The sequence below is a fragment of the Schistocerca gregaria genome, chromosome 8, assembly GCF_023897955.1.
Source record: "Schistocerca gregaria isolate iqSchGreg1 chromosome 8, iqSchGreg1.2, whole genome shotgun sequence".
Classification (NCBI taxonomy): Eukaryota; Metazoa; Arthropoda; class Insecta; order Orthoptera; family Acrididae; genus Schistocerca; species Schistocerca gregaria.
In genome coordinates, this window is record NC_064927.1 from 193,271,963 (window position 1) to 193,289,230 (window position 17,268).

The window sequence follows — 17,268 nt, forward strand, 5'->3', positions numbered from 1 at the left end:
ATGAGGTTTGTTGCAAGTACTTTAACAAGTATATTTTGTTTAAAGGTCATGCGAAACGAAATAACATTTGTTTAGATTCCTTGGTATTCGTTTTCGCATTAATTATTTCTAACGTATCTTTTTTTCTCTACTTTATGGTGAAGAAGGCGAGGATTGTTGTGAAAGGACTCTCAGATCTAGTTACAAAGTTGTTCTACGTTTAGCAAGAGTTGGGAGGCCATTTATGGAAGGGCCTTTAATAAAAAAACATTATTTTGGACGTAGTAGAGACAATTAATCCCACATTAGATCCCGCATACAGCAGAATACCACTTTCCAGAATGACAATTCATCGAGGAATCAACGACATTGCTGAGAATTTGCATGAACAACTGGCAGCCAAAATTGAAAACTTCCTAGTGTACTCCATTGCACTTGATGAGTCCCTTGGGAAAAGCTGTTTTCCGTAACCACAGACGGGGCACCAGCAATGTGCGGTAAAGCAAAAAGGTTTATTGGCCTACTGCGGAAAAAACTTAACATGCCGAATTTACCTTCCGTTCATTGTTTTGCACACCGACACTCTTTGTGCGAAAGTTATCGGACTTCAAGATGTGATGAAGGTAATGGTACGTATCGTGAACTACATTCGTTCTCATGGACTCAGTCATCGTCAATTCAAAGAATTTTTGATTTCCTTTGAAGAGGAGTATCCAGATATTCCCTACCATGCTGAGGTGCGCTGGCTGAGCAAAGAGAAAGTGATTTCCCGAAGTTTTCGACTACGCCACACTGTGGCTCAATTTTTGGAGAGCAAAGGACGTCCGCAGCCATTTTTTCATGACCCTGAATGGGTAGTTGATTTAGGATTTTTAGCAAACATTATGGCTCTCCTAAATGATTTAAGTCTGAAACGCCAAAAAGAAAACAGTCTCATCAGCGATATGATCAGCAAAATAAACGCTTTCCAGTATAAACTGAAGGTCCTCAAAAACAACCTTTCAGAGAAAAATACGCAACAGTTTCCTGAACTAGGAAAGCGAGATATAAATTGTACCTTTATTAAAACAGCCTTTTCTTATAACCGCTCTAATCAAAACGGTACTATGTTTTTGTTTGACAGCATCTGTGCGGAAGGAGCGGGCTTTGAAAAATACGTCGATGTGCTACAATCCCTTGAAAATGCGTTTATCGACCGATTTCAGGTAATGTGCCGGTATATGACATACAGCTTGCGTTACATATGCAAGTGTAACAGTACATTAAAACCAATAGTACACATTACATGTTTATTAAATTCTATCGCACTTTAGTACTTCGAGGAGGAGGAGGATATTGGTGTTTAACGTCCCGTCGACAACGAGGTCATTAGAGACGGAGCACAAGCTCGGATTAGGGAAGGATGCGGGAGGAAGTCGGCCGTGCCCTTTCAAAGGAACCATCCCGGCATTTGCCTGGAGTGATCTAGGGAAATCACGGAAAACCTAAATCAGGATGGCCGGAGGCGGGATTGAACCGTCGTCCTCCCCAATGCGTGTCCAGTGTGCTAAACACTGCGCCACCTCGCTCGGTTTTAGTATTTCGAAACAATGGCATGCATTACTTTCATTTATTAACATTGGCTTTGTTATTGTTTCAGGAAATTACCTACCTGCAGCCAATTCTCGATGTTTTTGTGAAACCTTTTTCGATGGATTTTGAAAGTGTGCCTTCAGATTTACATTTCGAACTAATTGATTTGCAAAGCGATGTTCACCGAAAAGACGTGTTTTACAATACAAAAGGTTTGCTCCGATGCTTCCAGAATTTGCCGAAGGAAGAATTTCCCAAGTTACACAGAGAAGCAGCGAAGATTTTTTCTATGCTGGGTTCCACTTGTGTATGTGAAAGGTTTTTTTCTGTTTTGTCTTGTACAAAAACTAGATTGCGTGCGAGTATTTATAATTGTAATTTAAAATTTCTCTCAGAATTGCTGTCAGCCAATATCTTGTTCCAGATCTTAGGAGCATAATTGCAAATAAAATAAAGAGCACATAGGAAGATACATTTATGTTGAAACCAAATTTAAAATTGTTACCATTACAGTTATTATATAAATCTCTTTTGCACCAGTACACCAAACTATGCTCTCCACCTAGCGTACATTAGTATTTGCCAATGACGAAGACAACGGGGTACAAGCTTTGAAACAGGTCGAGACAGGCGGTGCGAGCGACACAAGCTAAGGAAGTGAGAGGCAGCGCTGTTGCGCAAAGCCGAGAAGTGGGGGATCTTCACCGTCTTCAAAATAGTGCAGCCGTCTTTTGCGCTCTGCACTGTGCGATGCACCGGTGTCTTCACAATGTGCGGCCCTGCTCTAGTCTGGAGCCGGGCGACTGCTACGGTCGCAGGTTCGAATCCTGCCTCGGGCATGCATGTTAGTGATGTCCTTAGGTTAGTTAGATTAAATTAGTTCTAAGTTCTAGACGACTGATGACCTCAGAAGTTAAGTCGCATAGTGCTCAGAGCCATTTTTCTGCTACCATCGCACGAAACAGTTGCATTCTGGCCCAAGGTGCTGTTGTTGGCGACCAAGTGTATGTGAGGTGTGATTCACTGTGTGGATGAATGGTGTGTATTTCTTTCTTATGTCGAAGACTGTGGCCGAGAGCTTAGGTGTTAGTGGCATTTAATTGAGCCTGCTGCAGCTTAGCGAGTTATAGTTACGGTAACTATTCAAGATAAAGGTGGTATGCAAAAGGATGCAACAATACAACAAACCCATCATACCACACCACACACTAATAAAGAATCGTTCTTGAAAATGTGCCTCCGCAATGTCATGGCAGCGTTTGTCAGACCATCAGTGTGAATAATGAGGGTTGTTAATAATGTCACGAGTGAAAGTGGCTTCGTCAGTGAAGAACATAATGAATTTATCAGATAATTAGCAGTTAGAAAGTAACAACACTCCAGTGGTCTAAGATCATTAAATGGTTGATAATTTAAAGAAGTGAATAATGCGTGGGACCGATTAAGAACAGTTATTGTTATCAGTTTACGAACAGTGCGGTTTATTGTCGAAAACACAAGTCACACAAAATACTTTTAAAAATTCAGAATTAATTAATATTCTGTGTGCCACAGTACAACATCTACATTTTCACATTGGAACTCGTCGATGACCAGGCATGATGTGAATAATTGTATTAGAAAACGAGTTATCAACCAAACAATGGTAGCCCACCCATAGCCTCAACCCATTGCTGGACTCAGCCCACACTACACGATTCTGCTTGCCGACTGCTGCCAGGCGCTCGCGCTCAATAACCTCAGACAGAATTTTTTCAAAACATTGACAGCAGGTAGCGATTGCTTTAGAATCCTATCTCAGCCACAGCTCTGGTACGGCGCGCCGCGTAATTTGAATCCCCGCCAGACGTCGTGGACGTCGAAGACCCCGCGAGGTCACTGCACCATCGCGGCGTAAGCTGTGGCGGCGCGCGCCTCCTGGCCTGCATTTAGAGTGAGGGCGCCGCAGTGGAACACGAGGTTGCAGCGGGCAATAGCGGCGTCCCCGATAGAGTACTTAAGCGCCTGCCTGTCGCTCAGCCTGCACATTATAGTACAGTGTTTACAGTGAGTGTTCAGTGTTGTTTGTCTTCTCCGAAGTGTTGCGAACGGACATCATACTGTCGCTGAGTGTGATTTTTATATTTCTTTCGAACAGAGACCAGACTGTCGCCATGTTTTTTAATTGGCTGTCTACTATGTTCCCTGTCTGCTTCCTGTGTCTTTTATTAGCTTTGCCACCCCTTTGCTTTATGTTTCAACTTTCCACAGTTTTCCGCCGTTTTACAATTTCAGTCACCGTTTTATCGCCTGCTTTTATTGTTTATTAGCTTCTTCTTCCGTTTTAAAAAGTCTGTAGGCTGCAGAGCAGCGTAATAAGCTGCTGCCAGTCCGCCCCCTTCGGGGGCAATCGAAATACAATAAAGGAAAAAGAAAAGACTTAGCCTGTCAGTCTAACCTTGCGTACGTCTCAAGACATATCGCCTAGCCTTAGACGGCGTATTTACTTTCGTGTTTTCTTTACGAGTGGTCATTGTTGTCTTGTTTGGTTTTCTTGACTCTGTTGTTCCGTTCTTGTTATTGTCGTAAGGTCCTTCGTTGGTCGTGTCCGTCCTCTGCCGTTGTGTTGTTGTTCGCGGGCGGCTTCGCGGGTCCCGCCGCGTTTTCGTCGTTACAACCCCGCGACCGTTCCGGCCGCCGTTACAACATCTACCATTGCTGCAACACAGTCACCGTGATTAACCAGTTCGATAAACTTCCTCTAAACTGTTGCTGGTAGTAGAGTATATGTCGACTTGTGACAATATAGGATCGTCACAACATGTGGTAACGTACAGAGATTATACTGACACACTAAAAATGACAGCGCGAATCGATACCACAGACATCAGCTTTCCGCAATCCGCAACGCCGTATGAGAGGCGTTTCAGAAGGCAAACTGCTCCGCTCTACGTAATAGCGCCCTCACGGTGAGAATTCGTGATCTCATTTCAAGGAGTCAGCGTTGTAGCATAGAACAAACGTGATAGTTACAGTTTCTGATGGAGTAATTGTTTATGATTGCATTTCGGCCACATTTCATCGTTAAACGCCGCAGTGCAGGTTTGCACTATCGAGCCTCCTTTGGATCGTGGGAGGAAACGTCGGATTCCGCCTCTCACAGTTCCTACAGGTCTCCACTATCCTCTGACCGCGCTCTGGACCCTCGGGAAGCGCTACATTCGTCTTCCATGTGCTCTTGCTCCGCAACACCCTCCGTCATGTGAGGGAGATCTTGGGTATTGTGACCCATAAAGACTGCTGGCCGTATCTCAGAATCAAGTGTCGGCGCTGTAGGTCCATGAAGGACATCAACCTGGGCAATATGACTCGCCGAATCCCCAGTAATGTATGTGTATCCCTGTCGCAATGGATGCTCCGCCATGTGTCGATGAGGCTAAGGCCTTGCACCAGATGTTGCGGTTCCCTGTATGTACTACAGTGATGTTTGATCCTGTGATGACATAGACGACTGAAGTCGCCCCTGGGATGATGCGATCGTAGCATCAATTACAAAATGTGCGATCTCCCCCACAGAAGATCTCAAACGGTGTCTCCTCCTTTCCATCTGGGAGGGGACATATACATTCACAGTCCTGACACCGCGATATGTTAAACCAACTACTCATGCTGATGAAGGTAGGTCACACCATCGATCATGATACCTTCCTTCACAAGAATGGCAGTGCTGCTCCTGTTATCCATGCACGGCACCTTATAAACGTTGTCTCCATAAAGAGACGGGACGTGGTCGAAGCGCACTTCCTGGAGGAGGGCGACGTTTAGATATGCCTCCCACAACAAGTCACGAAACATCTGCAGCTTGACTCTAGAACTGAGGTTGATGGTGCCAATCCGGTAGACCTGATATGAGGAGGCAATATCCTTGGCGCTGTGGCGCCTGAAGCATGGCACTGTCCTTCAAGTATCGAATGGAGCCAGTCAACATTTCGAGTGCTTTTGGACATGACTGTCGGTATCCGACAACCACTGGAGGTGGTTGCCATCAGGAACAAAAGCGTCTGTTCTCGCCACCAGACCTGCAGTGCCCAACTCCTCCTGCAGGGCTGTTCCCCCTTCACATTGCAAAACTGATGCCATGGGTTGCTCTGCAATTCAGGCGTAGGTTGAAGATGACGCTTCTCTTGGGAGTTGATCAGAAGGAACGTTTGAAGGGACGCCACATACGTCAGTGGAAGCACCGTTAGATGTGATAACATCTTCTTCTCCCCCATCGTAAGTCGTGTGATGCGCCGTTTCATACAGGTTAACCTGAGATGTCAGATGTCCCTCTTGTCTGCAAAAAAAAAAAAAAAAAAAAAAAAAAAAAAAAAAAAAAAAAAAAATGCTCTGAGCACTATGGGACTTAACTTCTGAGGTCATCAGTCCCCTAGAACTTAGAACTACTTAAACCTAGCTAACCTAAGGACATCACACACATCTATGCTTGAGGCAGGATTCGAAGCTGCGACCGTAGCAGTCACGTGTTTCCAGACTGGAGCGCCTAGAACCGCTAGGCCACACAGGCCGGCCGTCGATGTACAGTAGTATTGTCTATGCACACATCCCACACCCGACTCAGAACTGCGTACGTGATAAAGTGTGTCCATTTTTCCACCGTATGGCTCGTCACAGTGCCAAAATGTCTAAACGTCTAAACGCAGGCACCTCAAACGGCAGCTCGAACACATGGAACCTACTCTATCCCTGACCTGCATGGTCCACGTTCACAAGGCCAATGTCTCCATCCGAAGGTCTGAATTCTCTCATCTTTTTGAGAATTCTTTCACAAGCTGCGTCGTCCGCCATTCTGACGCAGTCCAAGGTGCTCTCGATGGAGAGGTTAGCCACTGCTGCTTCGTAATAATCGATGTGAATGTGATCTCGTAAAAACTGTTTATTTTGTAGTTCTTTCGGTCGCTCATACGCGGTTGAAAACATGAACTTCAATATCGACTTTCGTTGTGAATATGTCATGGTGGCAAGATGTATGAGACAGGCGAAATACCCTCAGACTTCAAGAAGAATATAATAATTCCAGTTCCAAAGGAAGTAGGTGTTGACAGATGTGAAAATTACTAAACTATCAGTTTAATAAGTCACTGCTGCAAAATACTAACGCGAATTCTTTACAGACGAATGGAAAAACTGATAGAAGCCGACCTCGGGGAAGATCATTTTGGATTCCGTAGAAATGTTGGAACACGTGAGGCAATATTGACCCTACAACGTACTTAGAAGAAAGATTAAGGAAAGGCAAACCTACGTTCCTAGCATTTGCAGACTATACTGTCTTTCAAATTCTAAATGTGGCAGAGGTAAAATACAGGGAGCGAAAGGCTATTTACAATTTGTACAGAAAGCAGATGGCAGTTATAAGAGTCGAGGGGTATGAAAGGGAAGCAGTGGTTGGGAAGGGAGTGAGACAGGGTTGTATAGTCTATCCCCGAAGTTATTCAATCTGTATATTGACCAAGCAGTAAAGGAAACAAAAGAAAAATTCGGAATAGGTATTAAAATCCATGGAGAAGAAATAAAAACTTTGAGGTTTGCCGATGACATTGTAATACTGGCAGAGATAGCAAAGGACTTGGAAGAGCAGTTGAACGGAATGGACAGTGACTTGAAAGGAGGGTATAAGATGAACATCAACAAAAGCAAAACGAGGGTAATGGAATGTAACCAAATTAAGTCGGGTAATGCTGAGGAAGTTACATTAGGTAATGAGACACTTAAAGTAGTAAAGGAGTTTTGCTATTTGGGGAGCAAAATAACTGATGACGGTCGAAGTAGAGAGGATATAAAATGTAGACTGGCAATGGCAAGCAAAGCGTTTCTGAAGAAGAAAAGTTTGTTAACATCGAGTATAGATTTAAATATCAGGAAGTTGTTTCTGCAAGTATTTGTATGGAGTGTAGCCATGTATGGAAATGAAACTTGGTCGATAAATAGTTTAGACAAGAAGAGAATAGAAGCTTTCAAAATGTGGTGCTACAGAAAATGCTGAAGATTAGATTTGTAGATCAGACAACTAACGAGGAGGTATTGAATAGAATTGGGGAGAAGAAGAGCTTGTGGCACAACTTGACTAGAAGAAGGGTTCGGTTGGTAGTACATGTTCTGAGACATCGAGGGATCACCAAATTAGTATTGGAGGGAGCGTGGAGGGTAAAAATTGTAGAGGCAGAGCAAGAGATGAATACACTAAGCAGAATCAGAAGGATTTAGGAGGTACTGGGAGATGAAGAAGCTTGCACAGGATAGAGTAACATGGAGAGATGCATCAAACTAGTCTCAGGACTGAAGACCACAACAACAACAATGTCATGGTGCGTCGATGGAAACAGGCTACACGGAGACAGCTGCAAATCACAACAATTCCGCGTGCTAGGACTACAGGAACGTAAACAGGGAATCCGAGATGCTACACAGCCCTGCCGAGCACGGTACACGGCCCACCCAAAATTCCATATGACGTCAACCATGTGTGTACAGCCTGCACTCGTATTTTCAGTATGTACACTCCTGGAAATTGAAATAAGAACACCGTGACTTCATTGTCCCAGGAAGGGGAAACTTTATTGACACATTCCTGGGGTCAGATACATCACATGATCACACTGACAGAACCACAGGCACATAGACACAGGCAACAGAGCATGCACAATGTCGGCACTAGTACAGTGTATATCCACCTTTCGCAGCAATGCAGGCTGCTATTCTCCCATGGAGACGATCGTAGAGATGCTGGATGTAGTCCTGTGGAACGGCTTGCCATGCCATTTCCACCTGGCGCCTCAGTTGGACCAGAGTTCGTGCTGGACGTGCAGACCGCGTGAGACGACGCTTCATCCAGTCCCAAACATGCTCAATGGGGGACAGATCCGGAGATCTTGCTGGCCAGGGTAGTTGACTTACACCTTCTAGAGCACGTTGGGTGGCACGGGATACATGCGGACGTGCATTGTCCTGTTGGAACAGCAAGTTCCCTTGCCGGTCTAGGAATGGTAGAACGATGGGTTCGGTGACGGTTTTGATGTACCGTGCACTATTCAGTGTCCCCTCGACGATCACCAGAGGTGTACGGCCAGTGTAGGAGATCGCTCCCCACACCATGATGCCGGGTGTTGGCCCTGTGTGCCTCGGTCGTATGCAGTCCTGATTGTGGCGCTCAGCTGCACGGCGCCAAACACGCATACGACCATCATTGGCACCAAGGCAGAAGAGACTCTCATCGCTGAAGACGACACGTCTCCATTCGTCCCTCCATTCACGCCTGTCGCGACACCACTGGAGGGGGGCTGCACGATGTTGGGGCGTGAGTGGAAGACGGCCTAACGGTGTGCGGGACCGTAGCCCAGCTTCATGGAGACTGTTGCGAATGGTCCTCGCCGATACCCCAGGAGCAACAGTGTCCCTAATTTGCTGGGAAGTGGCGGTGCGGTCCCCTACGGCACTGCGTAGGATCCTAAGGTCTTGGCGTGGATCCGTGCGTCGCTGCGGTCCGGTCCCAGGTCGACGGGCACGTGCACCTTCCGCCGACCACTGGCGACAACATCGATGTACAGTGGAGACCTCACGCCCCACGTGTTGAGTAATTCGGCGGTACGTCCACCCGTCCTCCCGCATGCCCACTATACGCCCTCGCTCAAAGTCCGTCAACTGCACATACGGTTCACGTCCACGCTGTCGCGGCATGCTACCAGTGTTAAAGACTGCGATGGAGCTCCGTATGCCACGGCAAACTGGCTGACACTGACGGCGGCGGTGCACAAATGCTGCGCAGCTAGCGCCATTTGACGGCCAACACCGCGGTTTCTGGTGTGTCCGCTGTGCCGTGCGTGTGATCATTGCTTGTACAGCCCTCTCGCAGTGTCCGGAGCAAGTATGGTGGGTCTGACACACCGGTGTCAATGTGTTCTTTTTTTCCATTTCCAGGTGTGTATATTATCAAACAGGCGAGTTTCTCGCCCAGTGTCTTCGGATAAATACGACATTGCGGCACCTGAGTTATTGTGAATTGCGATGCAACCTCCGACAAAAAATCTGTGTCTGAGGCTAGAACGTCGTTTAGTACCACCATGTTGTCCCTAGGCCTGAACGTCCAAGATGTTTTGTTATTACTTAAATGTTGTGCTTAGGTTCAAACATGATTTCAGCATGCTGTCGCGGTAACACCATTCCGCGTGCTCCTGAAGTAATTGTTGTTCAATATGCCCCATTTCTGTAGCTAAGGTAACCGTATTTTATAACATAGTGCCTCAGCATTCAGTACGCTCAATCCCATTTTCCTTTGTTCTCGATTGAAGTAATGTTAGCATCTCTAATTCTTTCTCGCTAATTTGGTTGGTTGGTTGGTTGTTTGGGGAAGGAGACCAGACAGAGTGGTCATCGGTCTCATTGGATTACGGAAGGGTGGGGAAGGAAGGCGGCCGTGCCCTTTTAGAGGAACCATCCCTGCATTTGCCTGGAGTGATTTAGGTAAACCACGGAAAACCTAAATGAGGATGACCGGACGCGGGATTGAACCTCTAATTTGGATCTTTATTTTACCATCACATAATTTCATTGAAGTAGGATTTTCTGTGAAAGAAACACTCCGGAAAATTCAGTACGCTTCTCAGTTTGGACAGTTGATTCGTCGTCATTTTCCGATATTATTGGGCTTGCCGTGTCTTTAGGCTAGTAAACCATACAGTGTAACGTATTACTCACCAAATACAGCGTAAAGAACATCGCGACTTTTATCAGTCCCTATCACTGTCAACAGAGGTAACATAAAGAGTTCCAATGCATCACATAAGCCACTGATTCAGCTGTGATGTGAAATGTCTTGATTCTAACCGACTTATTATAAACAAATTTCGTGCTATAACTGCGCTTTATAAATAATTGAAGACTGCCAACCCTGCTAGTCAAAATACTTGTCTGAATCAGCCAAATTTCAGCTCTTTCAAATGACGAGGAAATATTTAAAGATGCTTACCTTAGTTAAGAATCCACCAACTAACAATCACATAACACAACGCTATGTGGCTGGGAAACTTTTCAGCAATCCAGTTTTATAACAAAATAAAGAAAAATTAACAAATAAATAAAAAAACACTAAATATTCTCATACATCTCTGTAACATAGACTAGTTGTTGCGTGCAAGAATAATAGCCTGATGGCGGTTACCGTGAAGTTCTCTTCAGCAAGGACAGCCGGCCGATGTGGCCAAGCGGTTCCAGGCACTACAGTCTCTAACCGCTCGACCGCTACGGTCGCAGGTTTGAATCCTGCCTCGGGCATGGATGTGTGTCATGTCCTTAGGTTAGTTAGGTTTAAGTAGTTCTAAGTTCTAGGGGACTGATGACCTCATAAGTTAAGTCCTATAGTGCTCAGAGCCATTTGAGCCAGCAAGGACAATTACATACATGGTGTAGAGAACAATTGTAATAATACGACACATACACATGCACTTTAGTACTATCATTATCGTTCTGTGTTCTTACTCAGCACATATATCAATACATAACAGAAGGTGTATTATACAAGAAAGGCTCTCAAGGATCGTGAGTACTAATATTAATAATTCTAGGAGGACATGCTGAAAAGTAGTGCTTTCGAATCTTTTATATGAAGACTCTTACAGCTTGTTGAATATAACAAACGTTGTTAACATTCTTCATCTTTGTTCTCCATGTTTACATATTATCAGGCTTATGTCACTAGAGTGCTCCAAACTGTAGCGTTCAACATGACAGAATGTGCTGTAAACGAGATTCTAATTTGAACAGTTCGTTCATATGTGGAGGACCCTCTACTTGAACATGAAACGTGTCACACGACACACGAGCGCTGCGTCATCTGCAACATTCAGACACCTTATGACGACTGTCGTCGATATTTTTCACACAGTCACGTCTTGGCACCATCCGATTTTCATCTGTTTCCAGAACTTAAAGAACATCTTCATGGACTTCACTTTGGCCGCGATAAAGCGCTGCATGCTCAGGTGACGATGCGATTCCATCGACAAACATTCCGTAGTGACGGCATCAACAAGCAGATCTGTTTCGGAGAAATTTGTTCGTTATCAGATTGAAAGTATTGAGAAAATAAATACGCAGACGTGAATAATAAAGATGCAGAATATTAATAACGTTAGTTTTAATTCAAAAAGCTTTAAGAGTTTTCACATAAAAATTTCAAAGGAATTACCTTTCAGCAGGCTCTCCTTGTATCTCATCACTAGTACTAAACATTTTACTATGCAGCGCTTGTCTAATGGTGTGGATTATTTATCAGTTATATTAATAGTTAATGATAGCTAATAGTCAAACAGACTTCGTTGCGCCGCACTACGAATTACGAATTTTGGCCGATAAAGAATTTAGCATTTTTGATCTCTCACTCATGAATAATTCCATTTAATTGCCGTGTTAAGTTTTCGTAGTTTTATGTAACACGCTTTCTGCTCACGAATAATGACGCCTTTGGAGAACGAAAATCTCTTCTCTAAAAATAAACATGGATAGTATAAAGAGAAATTCTGCTCGTACATGAGATCGATACTGCCATAGACTGTGCGTTCAAGGTAATGCCACGATCTTTGACTTTTAGGATGCGTTCGATACAGTTCATCTAGCGAAGAAAATACTAGATTACCGACTATGGGAACGGAGATGTGATTGGCGTCACGAGTTCCTTGCAGACAGAACTCAGTCTACACATTAGAGGCAGTGAAATGAAGCTTACACCTGTGTTTCGAATGTCTAATCTGCATCATAGCTTCACTAAATTTACCAGACATGTACGTTACAACCTTTTTAACTATCGGAGATATCTTGTTACATTTACTTACGAGACAACCGACAACTCGTGTATATAACCTGATATGTACTTTTCGACGATGTGCTGCCCAGATATTTATCCCTCCGGTCATCTTCAACTCTTGCCCACCTATGTCACTCCACATCACGCCTCCTCCCTCCTTTCCTTCTCCATCCATCCCCAATCCTTTCCTCTTGGAAACACTGCCCTAAGGACATTACACGCTACTGCTCACTGTCTGTCTTTCCCACCGATCGTATTTCCTACTATCCACCGCCACTCTTACCTTTCATCTCCATCTACCTCTCTATCTAATAGACCCTTATCTTTCTGCCCGCAGCCCTCAACCCTATGGAACCTACTCTCTCCTTTGGCAATACTTCTCATTCTCGTGCAGGTCCTTCAGATTTTAAGTGCTTCGTTGCTTTTAAAACTGTATGTATCTTAACGGTCCGTCTTTGATTTTTTATTTAAAATACCCAACAGCCCCCAGTTCTTAAATATTTCTCAATTTAAATTTTTTTTTATTCGCTTGCCTGAAGGGCGGTATAGGCTGAGGGGGTGCTTCGTTGCTTTTAAAACTGTATGTATCTTAACGGTCCGTCTTTGATTTTTAATTTAAAATACCCAACAGCCCCCAGTTCTTAAATATTTCTCAACTCAACATTTTTTTTTTATTCGCTTCCCTGAAGGGCGGTATAGGGCGACGGGTGATGATGATGAAAGGTCGCACACTCCGAGGAGCGTAGGGAACGATGCGGGAGACCCGCACCGCTTTACTAACCAAGGTCCTAGTGGAGGTGGTTTGCCATTGCATTCCTCCGACCGTAATGGGGATGAGTGATGATGATTAACACGACACAAAAACAACCAGTCATCTCCAGGCAGGGTTAATCCCTGACCCCGGCGGCAATCGAACCCGGGACCCCGAGTGCGGGAAGCGAGAACGCTACCGCAAGACCGCGAGCTGCGGACATGAAATAACAACAAGTGAAAAAAAGTTCGATGATGAGTTGTGTTTCACGTGCTACAGACACATTATAAATATTGAAATGACGGAAACGCGATAAGTCAACTCGTGCAGGAGCAATTTCGCCTCTCCGAGTACTATAAGCGGTTGACGCAGTCAGTTAACTGGGCCAGTCGGTTATTCTTACCCTGTATTAATGTCTTATTCATGCAACTATCATTTGCAAACTGTTCTCGACTTTTACGCAAGCTGCCTGCCGTAATACGTTTCTATGGGAAAGAGCAGCGCTTCTTGCCGCTAGATCTCGCGCCAGAACACCTGCTCCATGTGCACCGCACGAGAGAGCCGGTGGCCCACGTTGCAGAAGCATTGAAACTGATGAGGCCCCATCTGGTGCAGAATACAGGTAATTTGATAACTGCCGAGGCAGCTGGGTTGGGTCGGAGGGTGTGGGGGGTAGGGGTGGGGAGAGTGACGTCACAGGGGTGGGAGGCCTGGAGTGGCCGGGGCCAGCACCACGTGATTGACGACGCGGGAGCGGCCGCGCACATGCTCTCTCTCGCAAACAGTCCGACAGATGGGGGCATGCATCAAGTGCCGCGCGACCACCTAAATTCCATTTCGGTGGCGCGTCGCGTTAAAACACGGCTCATCTCCCGATTCGCCATAGCTGGGAAAGCTAGTGAAGCAATTAGCAGGTAAACATGTCCCTAACCTACGATGCAGAGGTACATTACTTCTACAAACAAGGTACGAGGCTGAAAGCCACCCACTGTGTTGTTTTTCACGGAATCCTGGTACGCATAGTTAACTGAAAGCTGACACTGATTACATTTCGTAAATGCAAGTGACACTGTACATGTGTCAGGTGGCAGAAAGTAAAATACTGCCTCTCGCAGTCTAATTATATTTTTGGCAAGCCATTCAGTTCCCATAACCACACACCCTGAGTGAGGCCCTAATAGGATAAAAAGTGTTATTAGATCATTAGTTCAGAATCCCAAAGCTCGACGCAACACTTTCGACTGCATGTCAGTGCTGCAACCACAGGCTCTTAATGTTAATATCTATTTACTCATCGCTGATATAAATAAACCCAAAAGTAAGGCCTCCTATTTTTATGGGTACTTACATCTGTTTATTTCTACAATGGTTTGCATCAGTTTACAGCTTTGAACATTTAGATCTTTTTCGACATAACCACAATTTCTGTCGATGCGTTTTTGTAGACGCTGTAGCAATTTTTCTACGCCCATGTCATAGCAGCTCGCCGCCTTGCTGTTTAGAAAGTTATGAACCTCTTCTTTCACCTCGTCGTTGGAGCTGAATCGCTGGGACCACATTTAATGCTGAAAGCTACTCTGAATAAATTCAAACGGGCAATTCAGAACCGGAGAAGAGGAATGTTGAGAAAGGGCGTACACATTCTGCATGACAACGCTCGCCCACTCGCTCACACATCGCTCGGCAAACCGTTGCTCTCCTGTAACAGTTTCAGTGGAACATGATCACCCACCCACCCTATAGTCCTGACTTGGCGCCCAGTGGCTATCATCTGTTCCCTAGGTTATAACGACAGTTGGCCAGAAAGCGATTCAGCTCCGACGACGAGGTGAAAGAAGAGGTTCATAACTTTATGAACAGCATGGCTGCGAGCTAGTATGACATGGGCATGCAAAAACTGCCAGAGCGTCTACAAAAATGCATCGACAGAAATGATGATTATGTCGAATAATAGCTACATGTTCAAACTGTAAACTGATATAAACCATTGTAGAAATAAACAGGTCTATGTACTTGTAAAAAGAAATAGGAGTCCTTACGTTTGGGATTACCCTCATAGTTACCGAGTGTTTTAACTTGAGACAACTAAGTAACTCGAAAACGATGCATCATAAAAAAAGTGTTCCAGGCAAAACGCTAAAATTAGTAAATTGGACTCTACCTGTGCTACAATTGTCCACATTCGAGTCACCCAAACGCCCTTCCCCCGACTCCCCACCAACACGTTTGAGGTCAACTCTGTACTTTCAAATGGGAACCTCCCTGTTTTTTTTTCCTTGCATATTTGGATTCTACGCCCAAAATTCGTAAGGTTTACTGGTACCATTGTCTCCCTTTCGTGGTAGATGGAGCTATAATGAGAAATGCCAAGCGTGTCTCCGTTTGTAGTTAAGAACCGTCGCATAAGATTCTGCGTTTCATTTAGGAAGTAAATTTAAATCTTTATGGTACAGTACAACTGCTTAGCGATCCAATGTCTGATTAGAAACGATGTTATCGTTATCCTAACGATTTGAAAGCAATAAGTTTTATGTTCCAATTTCGATGCTGGATATGTAGAGTCCCCTTGTCTCACTGTTAGAGTGCTTGATTTCGGCCAGGCCCCTTGCCTTTCACCATTGGGGCGCTTGATTTCGGTTAGTTCCCTTGCCTCTCATAATTGGGGGCTTGACTTCTCCCTTCACTCTCATTACTTGGGTGCTTGATTTTGGTAAGAATCCACTGTCACTATCACATCATGGACATTTTACCTTATTAGTGTGGTTGTGATTTGTATTCCAGCGACAGCTGCGTAGCGGCCACAGCGAGAGTCTCGGAGGTTGCATTGAAGTCAGTCACCCTGATGGCTGGATTCAAGGGCACCCGCCAAAATGAAGCATTACGAAGATTTGGGAACTCACCGAAATCAATCGTGTAGGGCACAGAAAATTGTGTTTCCGTATAAGTAGCTAATTTTCCAGTGACGTCAATACGTAGCCACATTACTAGGGTTGGATAAAAAGTAATGGCAACACTGGCGTAACGTGAAGGATGTGCATCGAATGGTATGAGCGCTGTCTGTCGTTGATAACGGGAGGGCAGTTAAAGTAGTGCAGTGAGTGACAATGGTTGCGTTTGAGTCAGGTGCAATGCACACTGTTTTAAAGTGCGGGAGGACAGTTCTGGCAACCTGACAGTATGTTTTAGAAACACGTGCAAAGTGCATGTATCAATATTGAAGTGATACGTGGTCGGATCGCAGAACATTGTTTTCAGGGGCTGCGTGAGGCATGTTGTGATGCGGCAGTGGCATATCATATGGGTGCGGTTTGGGGAAACTGTTTCAGGAAGACAAGGATAACATTCATCATCGTATCCGTTTGGGAAATCCCTCAATTGGCGAAATGACAATGAGTTTCTTGCCTCCCTGAGTTTTATTAGGATCGCCGATGAACTATATCGCATCATCCCTCATGAAAGTGTACGACACCACACGGCTAACCCCCGTGCAGGAACTCCTGCGTATGTAGGGGTTGGAGATACTGGAACATTCACCGTATTCACCCAATGTGAGTCCGAGCGCTTAAGACCCCTTCACATGAATGAAAAAACTCTTCATGGCATGCCCTACAACACAAGAGGCGGTATCGTCCAAGCCGTAGTGCGGTCCTTGAGAGACATCAACAGAGATGGACGCGTTGATGGTGTGAGAGGCATTCCATCTATTTGGGGGAAGGTGATCGATATGCAGGGCAATTAAATTTAGGGCATGTAACACGGTGGACATCTGTCAATAAAGTCTGGTATTAATTGCAACACTGCTACCACTACGTTTTACCCAATCCTTGTACTTGTACTGTACAATAACACTTCCAACACACATGATCATCAATATCAAGCGGTAGAACACAGGTTTTTATTTATATCCTAAATCAAATGTAGAATCGAATGTGTCGGCTCTTAAACGCAAAATCATGTGCACTTGATATTTCTCGATTACAACACCATCTGTCATGAATGTGAAACAATTATACACTCCTGGAAATTGAAACAAGAACACCGTGAATTCATTGTCCCAGGAAGGGGGAAACTTTATTGACACAATCCTGGGGTCAGATACATCACATGATCACACTGACAGAACCACAGG